The 16,027-nt window shown below is 33.2% G+C and overlaps 1 pseudogene; it reads left to right on the top strand.

Annotated features, from left to right (window-relative positions):
• The first annotated feature begins 8,670 nt into the window (after window positions 1-8,670).
• On the top strand, window positions 8,671-13,820 carry LOC120197370 (annotated as a pseudogene).
• Window positions 13,821-16,027: the final 2,207 nt, after the last annotated feature.

The raw sequence follows: 16,027 nt of genomic DNA, 5'->3' as shown, positions 1-16,027 counted from the left end.
AAACGAATCACAAACTTCCAAGAAAGCCCGAATATACGACCTTGCATCTTCATTAGGCATGCCACCAAACTGTCTTATCAAATTTAACACGTTGAACATGATAGGTTTAAGCTCGAAGTAAGCTGCCTGAATCTTGGGAGCTACAATTCCAGGGTTTAAATTGTCCAATATGGGGGTTAAATGATCTTCAATGGTGCGTGGAAGAGCAACAATTCTTTCATTAGGATTTGTCACGACATCAGGATTTTCTAGATACTCAACGTGTTGACTGCTTTGGTTTCGAACTCTGTACATGGCTCTTTAAGTTCTTTGAACATGACTTCATTGGCAGAGAAACTATTCGATTTCAAGTACCAAAGAAAATAAAGGTTCCTTAATAATTGATCAGGTCATAAAACAACTCAACTCCTAAAAAAGGGAACAAATATAACTAATAAATATGAACAAAAACTAAGAAACAAATAGTGCAAAAAATTATACTTGAAATCACCAATTGCCAATCCCCAACAACATCACCAAAAACTTGTTACATGTGTGCATATACTAAATTTGATAAACAAATTGTGCAAGTATACACATCGAACAAATAATAAAGTGATGAGTGACTATCGTCTCCACAAGGATTGAAGGGAAATCAAGTAAAGACACCTAAATTATGAACAAGCTAAATAAAAATGGTTTAAACAAGTGAAAGAGAGTGATGTGATGAGTATTAATTTTGGTTGAATATTGTAGCAAAGATTAAAATAGTAAATGATATGGCAGAATTTTATGTTGAGAAATGATGCAAAAGATAAGACCACGATCTAACCTCACACGTATGAAACAATCAATAAGGCTAAACGACTAGGCTTATCTTGGAGTTATATGTCTTACCCTAAACGAATATCAACAATTTCTAGTTTACACAATGCTCGACAAAGTTTTTAAAATTTTCTCTAACTATCTCTCGTAAGAAACCTGAGGTTAATAACGCTAAAGCAATACTACTCAACGTAAACCTTAGCAAGACATTATCATTCAAGCTATACTCATTTTAGTCATTGAAGCTTTATCCTTATCTCTAAGGCAAGTTAGGGCTTTACTTAATAGTTCCACCCCATTGTTCATGTAGATTTAAGCCTAACTCTCTCAATATCAAACATCAAACATAGATTAAGGCTATCTCTTAAAAGCTCTCACAAACCTAAGCAATTAAACAATGAACAAAGCATAAAGGTAAACTAAAAATGTTATAACATTTAAGAAAGCATAGTCATCCAAAATAAACCCAAGACAACTTTGTTAGTTCATGGCTGGGTGAAAAACATCCAATATCATTCATTTAATACAACCCATTTCAGAAGAAGATGAAGGAAATAACAAGGAACAAAAAGAAGGAAGAAGATTCCCAAGTAGAAAGTTGCAGTGGAACACCATGAACCACCCTAAGCATTGTTTCTTCTCTCAAAGTCCAATAAGCTTTATCCCCTTGAAGCTTTCAACAATGGAGGTCACCATGATGGAGAAGAGAAGAATGAAGAGTGGTCACCTTTTCTTTTTCTCTTTCTTATTTCACTTCTTATTCTTTAATAAATGTGGTGTCTTTTTAATTTATATAGTGATGAGGGCTCCTAGGGTTTTGTGCCCTCATCTCTCATCTTGCCCTAAGTGAGTATACCCTTCACGTGTAGGGTTCAACTGGTAGGGTATCACATGTGGGGTGCCACAATGAAATATCTCCCCCTTTTGTCTTCTAATGTGCCCCGAAATGTTGTCCCTTTTAATGCAACATAATTTTCCTCTCCCACCAGTTTACCTAAAGTCTAAAGCACATCACCACAATAGGACAGACCCTCCTCAAGCAGCACCAATTTCTCAAAAATATAGAATAAGGCAAAAAATACCACCAAATGCAAATGAATATATTATATGCAATTATATGCAATGAGATGAGCTTTTAAACAGCCAACAACCTATGTAAAAAGGCATGAAATATAGCCTTTTATGGGGTTATCAATGCTCATAGGCATATGACGATCAAGGTCGACGTTACGGTCTTATGACCACCAATCTTACTAAATGTATTAATTCAGTGCATAAAGGGACTAGACATCTTCTGGTAGCAAGTATTGTTCATGGGACTTACTTCAAATTAGGTGAAGTATGGGCAGACAAAGGGGCCCAATAGAAGAAATGCTCAACGAAGGAAGAAATTGGGCTCCAGATCTGGAGAAAGCAATGAACAAAATCAAACACATGCACATCAACGTATGTTTATAATTTCGCTAGACTGGAATCTGATTACATTGTCCAAGCACTTGTTCGACCACATGAGAGTGGGAATTATGCCACTTACACTGATAATCTAAATAGAAAATGGTGTGATTGTGGTCGATTTCAAGCCTTCAGACACCCATATGCTCACGCGGTTGCTGCATGCATGCATGTAAATGTAAACCCATACTCATACGTTGATGATCTCCCAAACGATGCATATTGCCCACCAACTATTTCTGAAGAATGGTTGGCCAATCCCCAAATACGAAGGAAGTTGACTGGTCATCCTGAATCTAGTTGAATTCATACTGATATATATTATCCTCAGTGAGAGCAAGGTTTGCCAAAGCTTTATAGCCAATGCAGAGGTGAAGGCCACAATAGGAAGCACTGTCCACATCTCCCAAAACATTGATTAGGCCGATAAAACCTTCGTAATTGTATTCCCATGATATATGTTGTACATATTTTGGAAATTTATCATGTCAGTATCCATATTTACTTTTTTTACTTTTCATATATAATTACAACTATAACATTTATCTAAACTCAAATTCATACAACATTTCAAACATTTTTTCAACAAAATAAACACTTTTCCTATTTTCTTTCTCTCAATTTTTACATTACTATTTTCATTTCCTCACTCCTCTCAATAATTCGTTGCTGCATCAGTTTGGTAAGTCTTCATTCTTCTTCTTCTTTTCCTCCCCTTTTTCATCTCCTTATGTTCATCAAGAACCGACTTTATTGACTTTTCACTCACTCCTCATATGAAGAGGAGCTTGAATCTGAATGATCAATATAAGAGTAATCAAACTCGAAATTATCTTTCGAAAATTGCCTGAAATATTCTTCCCACAAATGCAAGATTTAGTTATCTTATAGCTCTATCAACTAACCCAACCCCTATTTATAGATCAAATTTCTGAAAATGAATGTAGAAACTCGTCAAGCCCACACGACGAGTTCTAATGGCTAGCAACAACTATTTTTCAAATCTAAACGTATATATATTTGAAACCAAAATAACTCACCAGCTCGACGTGACGAGTTCCAACGGCTACCAACAACTATTTTTCAAATCTAAACGACTATATAATTGAAACCAAAGGAACTTGTCACCTCGACGTGACGAGTTCCAACGTTTTTTATTTTTAAATCCAAATTAAAAATCTGAAGAAAAAAATAATATTTTTAATAGAACTCGTCACCTCAAGGTGACGAGTTTCTAAAAAAATATTAAAATGATAGGCCACGAATAAAAATATTATCCGATAGAACTCGTCACCTCGAGTTTACCATGTACTGTAGAAATGTCGTAGTCCCAAAATAAATCACACCCTTATTTCCCAGATTTTTTTACTGTGCTACGGTAATGGGCCAAAAACCAAAGGATTCTACTTAAATATAAAGGGTAAACCACACCCATAGTCATTAAAAATTGAATGAACTTTACTTGGGATACTGAGTTTCAAGAGTTATGTTATGATCACTAAAGTTATCAATAAATCAAAATGATCATGTATCATTAACTTGGTGGCGTGATACGTTAACAACAAATGATTAATATCTAAGTTGGGTGTTTAGTTTGTAATCCCTCTGTTAGCATGTCAAAAGTATAATAATTGTGTTTTAGATACTAAGAAATAATACAAGATTATTAAAGAAACTTAAGAGAAAGACTTTTGAAATGCACGTTCAAGTAATAGTAACCCTTCATAATAATGAGTTAACAAGAGCTGATTTCACCCTTTTTGTAAATGATTTTGAGATGCATTTCTTGTATTCTACACTTCATTCCAATAATTCTTGAATTGTGGATCAATCCACGATATTTCTCGTTTATTTTTCTTTGCCAAAATTGAAGAGAATAATTATTAGACACTTGCAAATTGGGATTGTGAAGTTTGTAGCTAATGGAAAGTGTTGGTTTCGGATAACATGCCATGGTCTAACCTATTCAAAGAGGCTTAGAATTTGTTTAATTTTCGATGTATTCTGAATTTTGAACACAAAATCTCTTAGAATTTTTAAGATTGTATTTTTAGAAACAGAATCAAATTGATGTAACGTGCAAAAATGTATTTGTTTTTAGAATTTAAGGGATTAAATTGATATTAACTCTTTTTTGATATCATCACCGTGAAAGACATTATCAACACATATTTATTGATAACTTTAGTAATCATAATATAACTTTTTGAAAATTTTAATGATTAAAATAAAATTTACTCAAATTTTAATATTCAAATTTGGTTACGGATTTATAAGCCTCAATTTTAATTTTCCTCGAGATCCAAATTAGTTTCATTGTGTGGTTTTTGGTAAATAAACAACAGAAAACAGTCCAAAAAAATACTAAACAATATGACACAATTAAAGCCCAAATACAGTAGCTGTCAATGGGGAAAAGATACTTCAGATTTCGGCCCTTAAGCTGGAAAGCCTATGGCCCATATATTTCTCATAAAAGAAATGTCAATTAATTTTTAATTTAAGTAAAATGAAATACTTATATCTACTTTGTTGTTGCAACAAACTATGTAAAGGATGTATGTTTGAGTGTTTTTTATATAAATCTAAATCTAATTCTAATACTACTTAGAAGAGTGATAAAGGTAAGACTCTAGAGAAATAATAGGAGTGTTCCTAATGAATTCAGGGGCGTATCTAGGCCTAGGCCTACCTAGGTAATGGCTCCCTATTCCCAAAAAAGAGTAAATTACTTATTAAGTCATCCATTTATTATTTAGTTTCTATTTGATCACTCAATTATTATATATTTTAAATCATACTTAATGTTACATTTTGATTATGTTTTAGTCTATCCTATTTAAAAAATTAGCGGTGATATTGATGCATCATCATAAGATATGTCATGTCATGATTGAAATAATTAAAAATGTCATGTTTGACATCATTTTTATTTTTCTTAACGTAGGTGATCAATATATATATATATATATTATATATATATATATATCAACCTTTAATTTTCCCTCTTCCAACGATTTTAAAAGGATTTTAAATAGTACACTAAGTGTAAATAGATTCTAACCCTATATACATAGAGTTAAAAAAAAGGAGAATATTAAAGTTATTTTACATGTGGATGAACCCACAAAGAGTACCAAAAACTTCGTATGGATATTACTTTTAATCTTTTTCACACACGTCAATTTTCTATCATATCAATATTTCATTTTTTTAATTAACATATCAATATTTCATACATATCATCTCTCTAAAAACAATCATAATTCGTATATGATAAGATCATATTATTTATAATGATTACGTGTATTATCATAAGATATACATATGTGGATATCATGATAAAGCGTGTCATGTACCTTGTTCCAAGCTAATGAAAAATACAAAACTTTTAGATTAATTTGAGCACTTTCTTCCAAATCCAAGCTCATAAATATCGTATGATATTCTTTAATCTAAGCACTCGTGTCGATAACATATTATAAAATTATGAAAACCAGAAATAAAAATAAGAGAACTATGTATGGAAATAATGTGAGAAGAGATAATAATCTTTTAATTTCTTGTGTATAATAAGCTTATACATGCACGAACCAACTTAACTCACTATTAAAAGGACAATTATTATTTTAAAGGTCCCGAGTTCGAGCACTAACTACATAGATCATTTGAGCATTTATTATCAAATGATTAAAAGTCTTTAGAACATATACTATCACTTATAATCATCCTATGTTAATCAACGATGAATAAAAGTTGGTCCAATTATGGTTTAAGCCGTTCAACTATGTTCATTTAGGACAATAAATACACCCAGCTTCTTCCAGAAAGACAAAATGTGACGGCCTTCATGATCGTGAATACAACCCCTTTAGAACTAAACCCATAATTTGAGAGACGGTTGCATTAGAATTAATACAAATCCACCCTCCGGCAGGGGTGAATAGTTAGAATGATTGTGACAAGAAGGCTGATTGTAGATCTTCGCCCAGAATAAACTTTGCTGAAGGAGGGAGTAAATTTCTATCTTGTTATTGCAGAAGACGAGCATTTCTTCTCTTCCAACATTGCCAAGTGATGGAAGCAATCAAATGACACCAAGGACCTTGAGACAAACAAGGGCATGGACGATTGGAAAAGATCCCCTATAAGATCCAAGCTCGAAGGGGAGCTCAAAAAAGTTGCTGGAAATATAATCAGGAGGGAGCGAGGACCAAAGGTTGCGTATAGAAGAGTAATCACTCAAAACTATATGAATTAAAAATTCCTCACGAGCACCACAAGCATGGTAAGAAGCGTCAATGGTGAGTTGTCTAGAAGCACGAATTACATTCGTGAGCAATTTATCTTGTACGGCTAACCATAGAAAACCAAGGTGCCTCTCGGGATAGTTAACCTCCAAATAGACTTCCACATTCGTGACCTAAGGACCGAGCCACACTTTCATAATAAGAAGACCAAACACCAGCCAAAGAGCGCCAAAAGGTAGAGCAATTAGCACGAGCAATGGAATCGGGACGTAGCTCAGTCATTTTGTGACGCTCCTGGAGAATACCAACCCAAATGATTCTTAGAACAATCTTTTCAATCTCGTTGCATATCGTGGAGGGAAGCAAATTAGTTTGCATCAGGTCAGATGGTATACTAAGAAGCACGGACTTAGCAAGAGTTAAGCGTCCAGTGAAGGACAAGGATCTAGCAGAGAATCCATTAAGCCTTTTTGTGAATCTTGTCTATGATGAAACGAAAACGTTCCTGAGTGACTCCGGTGTGGCGAACTGGAGTACCCAAATATTTCCTGAGATCAGTAACAATCTGAAAGCCAAGTCGATCACTGATCATTCGTTTGGTCACCTCATCCGTGTTGCGGGAAAATAATAGATTCGTGTTGTGCTTATTGACATTACGACCAGAAACGAGGCCAAAATTAGAAAAAATTCTATCAATATTGCAAGCTTAGTTCAGATCCGCCGTATTAATTTAAACTGACCGTCTTTCATAATATCAGCAATTAGTTCTAATAATGAACCATTTATTAGTCTGAGACGATTACGATGTAGTATTTGTTCTAAATATTATCAATCATTTGAAAATAAATGCTCAAACAATGCATTCAAAATCATGTTATGACCTTTAATAATAACAATCATTCCTTAATCACTGAAGTATCTTGGTTCATGCATCATAATGAGTTATAAATAATGTTTTTTAAAAAAATCAGATTAATATTTTAATTTATACAATTGAGATGATAATCATTTGAAATAACTAATAACATTATAAAAGTAGATACGTAGATGAACCTTATTATTGAAAATCAAAGTAAAAATACTAAATATCAAAGCTATCATCTTTGATTGAAATTTAGGAGGGAAAGAAAGAGGTGGATGGATGGTAAGTTTACAAAATTGAGGCTTTGGGCCCATTTCAAAAATGACTTTTTATAGTGAGGCCATGCGTTTTGTAAGAATGGGCAAGCTGTTGAATGAGTACAATGCCCCCACAAAACGGATGAAGACAGGCTTTTCTCTTCGCCATCTCCATCCACTCTCCGTCCCGTTTTAACGTACACCCTTTATTGTTTTCGATGCTTTTACTTCTGACAAAAATTTATTTTTTTACGAAATAATTATAAGATAAAATATGTTTGAATCACTCTCAATTATAACAATGAAAACTCAATTGATGCGTACATATTTTGTAGACGTAATTGTTTAAATTTGAGACTTCTAAGAAGAATAACACTCTCTTACACCACTTATGGTTAAAAAAACAGAAGAGTTTGTTGCATCTCAACTAGTCTATATCATCCATTACAAATTAGTCAATGAACTTTAAAATATTCTATGTCACTCTTCGAATTATCAACACCATTTTATTTTAATTATTCTATTGACATGTTAGTTTTGATTAAAAGATCTATTTTTAAAGATCATAAGAATTGAAATTGTTATCTTTCAAAAAAATTCTCAAAATATTAAAATAGTTTTAAAAGATTACAAGAACAATTCTCAATACCTTAAAAAATATATTACATTTTTTAGAAGGCCCCGAGTTTAATTCCCAAGACTTTAAAAACCATCAAATTAACAATACATTAACAAGAGAATCAAATGAAATGATTATGTTAGTTTAAGTCAATGGACTTTAAAATAATTTATATCACTCTTTGAACTAGGGTGTAAACGAGCCGAGTCGAGCTCGAGTATTGCCAAGCTCGACTCGAACTCAAAAACTTTAAATCTAAACTCGACTCGACTCGAAAACTCGCGAGCCTAAAATTTTCAAGCTCGACTCGAACTCGAAAAGGTTCAAACTCAAAAAAAATTCAAGAGCTCGACTGAAGCTCGAAACTCGAACTCGATTGAAGCTCAAAACTCGAACTCGATTCAAGCTCGAACTCGCCCACAAAGTATGTTGAAAGGAGGTAGCTGCCTTTTATTTATAATATCAAATAAGTGGTCCACTAATGTTCTTCCCCAATGTGGGATATTGCTTCAGCACACGATTCTACAGAGCACACAATTCCGAAACAGTAACTCACAACAAGAGATGGAAAATAAGACCAAGAAGTCGAAAGCTCCAGAACTTGTTGAACCTAATGAAAATATTTCTCTGAAAAAAACTCGAAATTCAAAGAATTCCGACTGCATCGTTAGAGATGAAGTTTCTGAAGACAATCAACGAGAAACTAATGTTTTGAAGTCCCGGTGGAAAAAGCAACGATTGAGCCTAAGGTGGAAGTTGAAGAAGTCGATCAAGGAGAAGAGAAAACCAAAGCGATAGAGATATCAACTGCACCACCAGCAGCATTTGAGCCGGAGAAACCATCTTTGCATGAATTGGCTTTGAAAAATGATGAGATAAATAAGCTGAAATCCAAGCTAGAAGAGAAAGAAAAGGAGCTTAGTGTGTTTACTCAAGAAAACAAGGACCTGAAAAAGTAGCTCAATGAAGCAACCTTGAACATTTCGAGTGCTAAATCCAAGGAGGAAGAAATGACTTTGAAGTTGAGCCAAGTAGGGGATGAACTAGAAGCAAGTAAAACAGACACAGCTCAATTAAAGGAAAAGCTCCAATCAGTTGAAGAGCAAAATGAAGCATTGGAAGTCGAGATGAGGAAGCTAAGGGTGCAGACCAATGTTATCAAAACCGGACCGGACCAGCCGGTTCGACCAGTTGAACAGTGAACCGGTGGCCTGTCCGGTCCGGTTAACTTCCAAAACCGGATGAGTATAGAATCGGTAAAGAACCGGTAGAACCGGCTGAAAACCGACAAAACCAGGGTGAACCGGCTGAAAACCGAAAAAACCAGTGTGAACCGGCTGGAAACCGGCAAAACCAGTGTGAACCGACTGAAAACCGGCAAAACCAGTGTGAACCGCCGGTTCTCTTTTTTTCTTTTAAAAAAAATTAAACCAAACGACGTCATTTGTTAAACGAGCCGAGTCGAACTCAAGTACTTCTGAGCTCGACTCCAACTCGAAAACTTTAAAAGTAAGCTCAACTCGACTCAAAAACTCACGAGCTAAAAATTATCAAGTTCAACTCGAACTCAAAATATAATATTGAAACTTGAACTCGAAAAGGCTCGAACTCAAAAAAACATTAGAAGCTCGATTGAAGCCTGAAATTCGAGCTCAATTGAAGCGAAAGAATAGTTCGCTCTGTGCTTACCAAAAGGCTCAATGATTTTGAATGTCAAATTACATCTAGTATTTATAGAAGTCAGTTGAGATGCTCTTCTATGTTTCTTAGCCATGTAGGATTGTTTTGTTCTCATATTTTTACTCTTTAGACTTTTGGGATGCTCTTCTATATTTCTTAGCAATGTGGGATTGTTTTTAAAAAAATTAAAGCAAACGACATCGTTTGTTATGATTTTTTTCAGCCCCAATTTTTTATTATTATTATAGTTATATAATTATATTTATTATTTAATATGTTTACCTTAAATATTATGTTGTAGTTGATTTGAATCATTTTGTTTCACTTGATTCTATGTTTTTTAACTTATATATGTTATGACTTGTGATATTTTTATACCTTTTAATATTGTAAACTTAAAAAAAGTGTTATATATATATATATTAATATTGCTTTGAATATTATGTAAAATTTTAAAAATGTATTATTTTATATAAAATCCGGTTGAACCCGGTTGAACCAGTGAACCAGTACCTTCACCGGTTCAAGGTCCGGTCCGGTTTTAAAAACATTGGCACAAACTGAACAGTGGAGAAAAGTAGTGGATGTTGTAGTAGCTATTCTCTCTCTGGGCATAGAGATGAACGGGAGGATTTCGAACAAGTTTTTAGTACAAATTTATCCATTCTAAATTCTATTACCATAATTGTATGGTGTTGTGAACAAATCAATGTTATTCTACTTAATATCTTAATTATTACTTGACACTACAGGCTTGATTTCCAAAGGTTATACTGCTGAGTATGATTCAAAGAGTATTCGATCATTTGGAATTTTATTCATCAATAATGTATTTTTAATGTAATTTTAAAAAATTAAAATTATATATAACATTTTTTTCGAGCTGCTCACGAGCTTTTCGAGTCGAGTATCGAGTAGCTCGTTTCGGCTCGTTAAGAACTCGAGTCGAGTTCGAGCTTGAGTCAAGTCTATTCGATCCGAGTATTTATCGAGCCAAGATCGAGTCGATCTCGAGTAGCTCGCGATCTGTCGTCTCATTTACAACCCTACTTTGAACTATCAACACCATTTCATTTTATTATAACATATTGTTAGTTCTGATTAAAAAATTAATCTATTTTTGAAGGTCATGAGAATTGAAATCATTATCTTTCAAAAAATTCTCAAAACATTATATAGATTACTTTTTAAAAGATTATAAGAACAATTCTTAGTACCTTCGAAAATATATTAAATATTTTGAAAAGGTCACGAGTTTAATTCCCAAGACTTTAAAAATCGTTAGATTAACAATACATTAACAAGAGAATCAAAAATGAAATGATACTAGTATTTTAAGGACCGATATAAAATATTTTAAAGATTAAAGATTATTAGAAGGAAAATCAGTCCAAAATGAAGATCATAACTTAGAGGCCTCATGTACAATCAACTTTTTTTTTGAATATGATGTATGTGTACTGATATTAAATACCAACTAAAACATATGCTATTATGTGAATAAATAATTTCAATATAGGAAATAAATATATAAATTATCAAAATAAATATAATATGAATTATCAATATCTTCATAAATATAAAATTTAAAATAATTATAATATATGGAAAAGACGTGAATACTAGCCATGCTTTGCATATATTTTACCTACTATGAATTAAATATTTTCCTTAAGTGAAACTTGTTTTTTTAATATCTGAATTAAAAGGGATATATGTTATTTCCTTTTAATTTAAATATTAATATGATATGACTTGCAATTCATGAATATTTGATATATTAGGTGTTATTTGATTATTTTCAATTTTATTCGGATGCTAATTAACAACCGAATTTATTTAAGGTACTAATTGATTGTTTTCGAATATATTCAGATACTAATTAATAGCCCAAATATATTGTTTCCAATTCGTCTCCCTTGTGAAACACTATAAATATCGTGCTAACCTACTAGGTTAAACACGATTCAAAAACTCTCTTCTTCCTCTCATGTTTTCGATGATAGTCTCTAGCAAGATTTGGTTCGTGATCTCGCAAGTTATGCTAGTGCTAGTGCTACTGTGCACAGATCATATCATTGTTGTATCTTGGGAGACAAATGACCAGATATCTTGAGCACCAAAGAGTGGCCGAAAATGTCTTAAGGAAACTGCGTTGTTGCATACCTCAACCTGATTCAAGTTGATATCCTATTATTAGTTCTTTATCCTAAACTATTTCTACGAATTAAAAACTTTCCTTAAGTGGAGCTTATTTTTTGAATATTCTGAATTAAAAAAAATTATGCTATTTCCTTTAATTTAAATATTAAATATGTTATGACTTGCAATTCAGGAATATATTCGATATAATACAGTGTTAATTGATTATTTCTGATTTTATTTGGATGCTAATTAACATCCAAATTTTATTTAAGGCGACATTAATTAATTGTTTCTAATTTTATTCGGGTACTAATTAATAGCCCGAATATATTGTTTCCAATTTGCCTTTCTTGTGAAACACTATAAATACCGTGCTAACCTACTAGGTTAACATGGTTCAAAAACTCTCTTCTTCCTCATATTTTAAGTGATAGTCTCTAGCAAGATTCAGTTTGTGATCTCATAAGTTGTGCTACTGTGCACTGATCATATCATTGTTGTATCCTGTGAGACAGACGACTAAGATATCTCGAGCACCATTGAGTGGCCGAAATATGTTAAGGAAACTGCATTGTTGCAGGCCTCAACCTAATTCAAGTTCGTTATCCAATTATTATTGGGTTCTTAACTCTAAACTATTTCTTCTACTTTATTAATAAAATTTGATTTTTTTTTTCGTCTTGGGTTGTATAACAATCTTAAGACATATTTTTCTTCTACCTTTCTAAAAACAAATCCGAGAGTAGTCGAAAAACGTGTAAAAATCGAAGCAAATTAATTCATTTTCAAGAATTATCCTGTCGTTTTAACGGGTTGCTTAGAGTGGACAAATCTTTTGACAGAAATTGTCAGTGTAGTAACATTGGTTTAATTCAGTTTCCGCTTCTTTTACATAATGATGGAATCAACATATTCCAATGGGTTGCCCAACTTGGATACTAGAATGATGATTCCTGTTTAGAATCCGAATGCGAAACAATCAACTGTGGTAGTTAAACACAATGAAAGACCATCGAAATTTTGTGGAGAAAATTTCAAGATATGGCAACAAAGATGGTTCTATCTAACCAAGATGAACTATGCTAAGTACCTGAAGGAAGATCCTCGTGCCTTTAAAGATGGAGAAGGAGTGGATAATATCACCGCCTTCAATATGGTTGAAGCTTAGAAGCACACTGATTTCATGTGTAGGAATTATCTTGAACTGTTTACATGATTCACTATATCTAGTGTATTCAACGTACCAGACAACAAAAATTGTTGGATGCATTGGACCACAAATCAGGCTGAAGATGTTGGAGCTAAAATGTTTTTAGTTGTTGGATTCTAGAAGTATGTTATGGTTGATTCCAAACCACTAGTAAAGCAAGTTAAGGAATTTCAACTGATTATTAATGGAATTCTCGCTGAGAATATGGTAATAAGAAATCATTCCAAGCTGCAACTACTATTAAGAACTACCTCCCAGATGGAATGACTTCAAGAATTACCTAAAGCATAAGAAGAAGGAAGTGACACTGGATAAACTTATTGTTAGACTTCGTATTGAAGAGGATAATAGAGTTAATGCCAAAAAGCTCAATAAGAATACTTCAAGGAGGCTAAGGCAAGCGTGGTTAAAGTCAAGGACTTCAAGAATGGAAAACATCCCAAGAGTAGGTCAAAGTTGGGACCTAAAGGTGGAATTTCCACGAATGAAAGTTCTAAGGAAAGTACTACAGCTGCGGAAAGATGGGGCGCAAGTCTACTGAATGCAGCAACTAAAATATGGCAAGGCTTACAAGGAAAATGGTGTGGAAGAATTTCAAGAATGTGGAGGACTTGGATCTATTGTTGTGTATGAAGTTAACTTGGTTGACTCTAACCCAAAATAATGGTGGCTCAATTATGGAGCACACATCAATATTGTGACATGGATTCATTTTTTGAGTTGGTACCTTGCGAATGGGGAGAAGCCCTACATGGGCATATTACGACTTCCAAGATCAAGGTAAGGGTATTGTGGTCTTGAAGATGACTTCTAGAAAGAAATCAACTACAGATATATTATGTTCCTGACATACGAAAGAATCTTGTATTTGGACACTCTTAAGTGTTCACGACTTTAAGATGGTTTGAATCCCAAAAGTTGATTCTGTCTAAGGGGAATATTTGTGGGCAGAGGGTTTGTATCCAATGATATGTGGAAACTGAATGCAATCTTTGTAAAAGCCAAAAGCATGAATAAGAATAATTTCTTCCATTTATATGCTTAAGTCATTTAGTGTATGGCATGGTAGGCTTGTTCATGTTAATTATGATACCTTGCACAGGTTAATTAATTTGAAATACATCCCTTCGTTTCACATCAATTATAACATAAATGTGAACATGTGCTAAGGCAAAATTAACAAGATCATCATTTCAAACAGTTGAACGAAATAATGAACCTATTGATCTAATACATAACGACGTTTGTGACTTAAATATGTATAACGAGAGGAGGAATAAATATTTTACCTTCATTGACGATAACACGAAGCATTGCTATGTCTATTTGCTTAAGAGCAAAGAACAAGCTATAGAGAAATTTAAACTCTATAAGCAGGAAGTCGAAAACCAACTTAATAAAATGATTAAGATGGTGAGAAGTGATCGCTTGGTGAATATGTTGAACCATTGGTGAATTTTGTTCACAACACTTATTCACAAAGTAACTCCACCCTATCTTCTCAATCTAATGGAGTAATCGAACAAAAATCAGACTCTAGAATAAATGATGAACTTTTTAGGAAGCTCTAGGTTATCACAGAACATGTGGGGGAAGCTGTTTTTTAGCAAATTACCTTTTAAATAAGGTTCCTGAAAGAAAAGACAAGCACCATGAGTTATGGAAAGGCCGAAAACCTTCATAAAAATCGGACTCTAGAATAAAGATGAATGCTTTGTTAGGAAGCTTAGGTTAGTACATAACATGTGGGGGGAAGCGTTCTTTCAGAAAATTATCTTTTTTGTAACACCCATTTCCTCTATACGTTTCCGTACAGAAGGCATAGGTGTCACACAACTTTTTAAAAAATATTCACCCATTTAAAACCCATAAAATTTTTGTTTCGAAATTAAACCAAACATTTTAGTACAACAATAAAACAATCGTTGAAACATTTTACCAAAGTTATCGCTTTAAATACATTCCAAGTATTTTTCTTAAATTTGATTACATGCCGTAAATTATTAAAATAAACATGATTGTCCTACTGTTACTGATGAGAGTCAACCTTATTTGATGATAGTTGCTACTGCACCCCGTACCCGACTAGTCTTTGCTTTTACGACGTGTGAAATCACACACGTTAAGTATTACTTAGTGAGACATATTGTAAAGAAACTCAAATTATACATAGTATCTCATGGATATTAATAACAAATTAAATCACACTCTATAAGGGTTAGATAAGTCTTCTCAGTTAAACTAGATTTTTCATACAATCATCATAATTATTCTTAGTATGCCTAGCATACCTATTTCTTTATTTTCTTTTTTCCGTCATCCTTTTAATTTTATACCTTATTTTCATTTTAACATCCTTTCATGCATTATCGTTATTTCATTTATTCATCCTTTCATGCCGATAATGCACCGTTGCATTTCATTTATGGCATCATTTCATGCCGATAATGCATCGTTATGTATTTATTTCTGGTATCATTCATGTCGATAATGCACCATGCATTTCATTTAGGAATCCTTTCATGTCGATAATGCACTGTTATGCATTTCATTTATGGCACTCCTTTCATGCCGATAATGCACCGTTACACATTTCATTTATAGCATCCTTTCGTGCCGACATGTACCGTATGCATTTCATTATGGAACCTTTCTTGCCGATAATCATCGTTATGCATTTCATTTATGGCATCATTTCATTCTGATAATGCACTGTTATGCATTTCATTTGCGGCATCCTTTCATGCG

This window comes from Hibiscus syriacus, unplaced genomic scaffold (genome assembly GCF_006381635.1).
Source record: "Hibiscus syriacus cultivar Baekdansim isolate YM2019G1 unplaced genomic scaffold, ASM638163v2 tig00117048_pilon, whole genome shotgun sequence".
NCBI lineage: Eukaryota > Viridiplantae > Streptophyta > Magnoliopsida > Malvales > Malvaceae > Hibiscus > Hibiscus syriacus.
The sequence above is the reverse complement of the archived record's forward strand: the minus strand, read 5'-3'. Positions and strand labels throughout refer to the sequence as shown.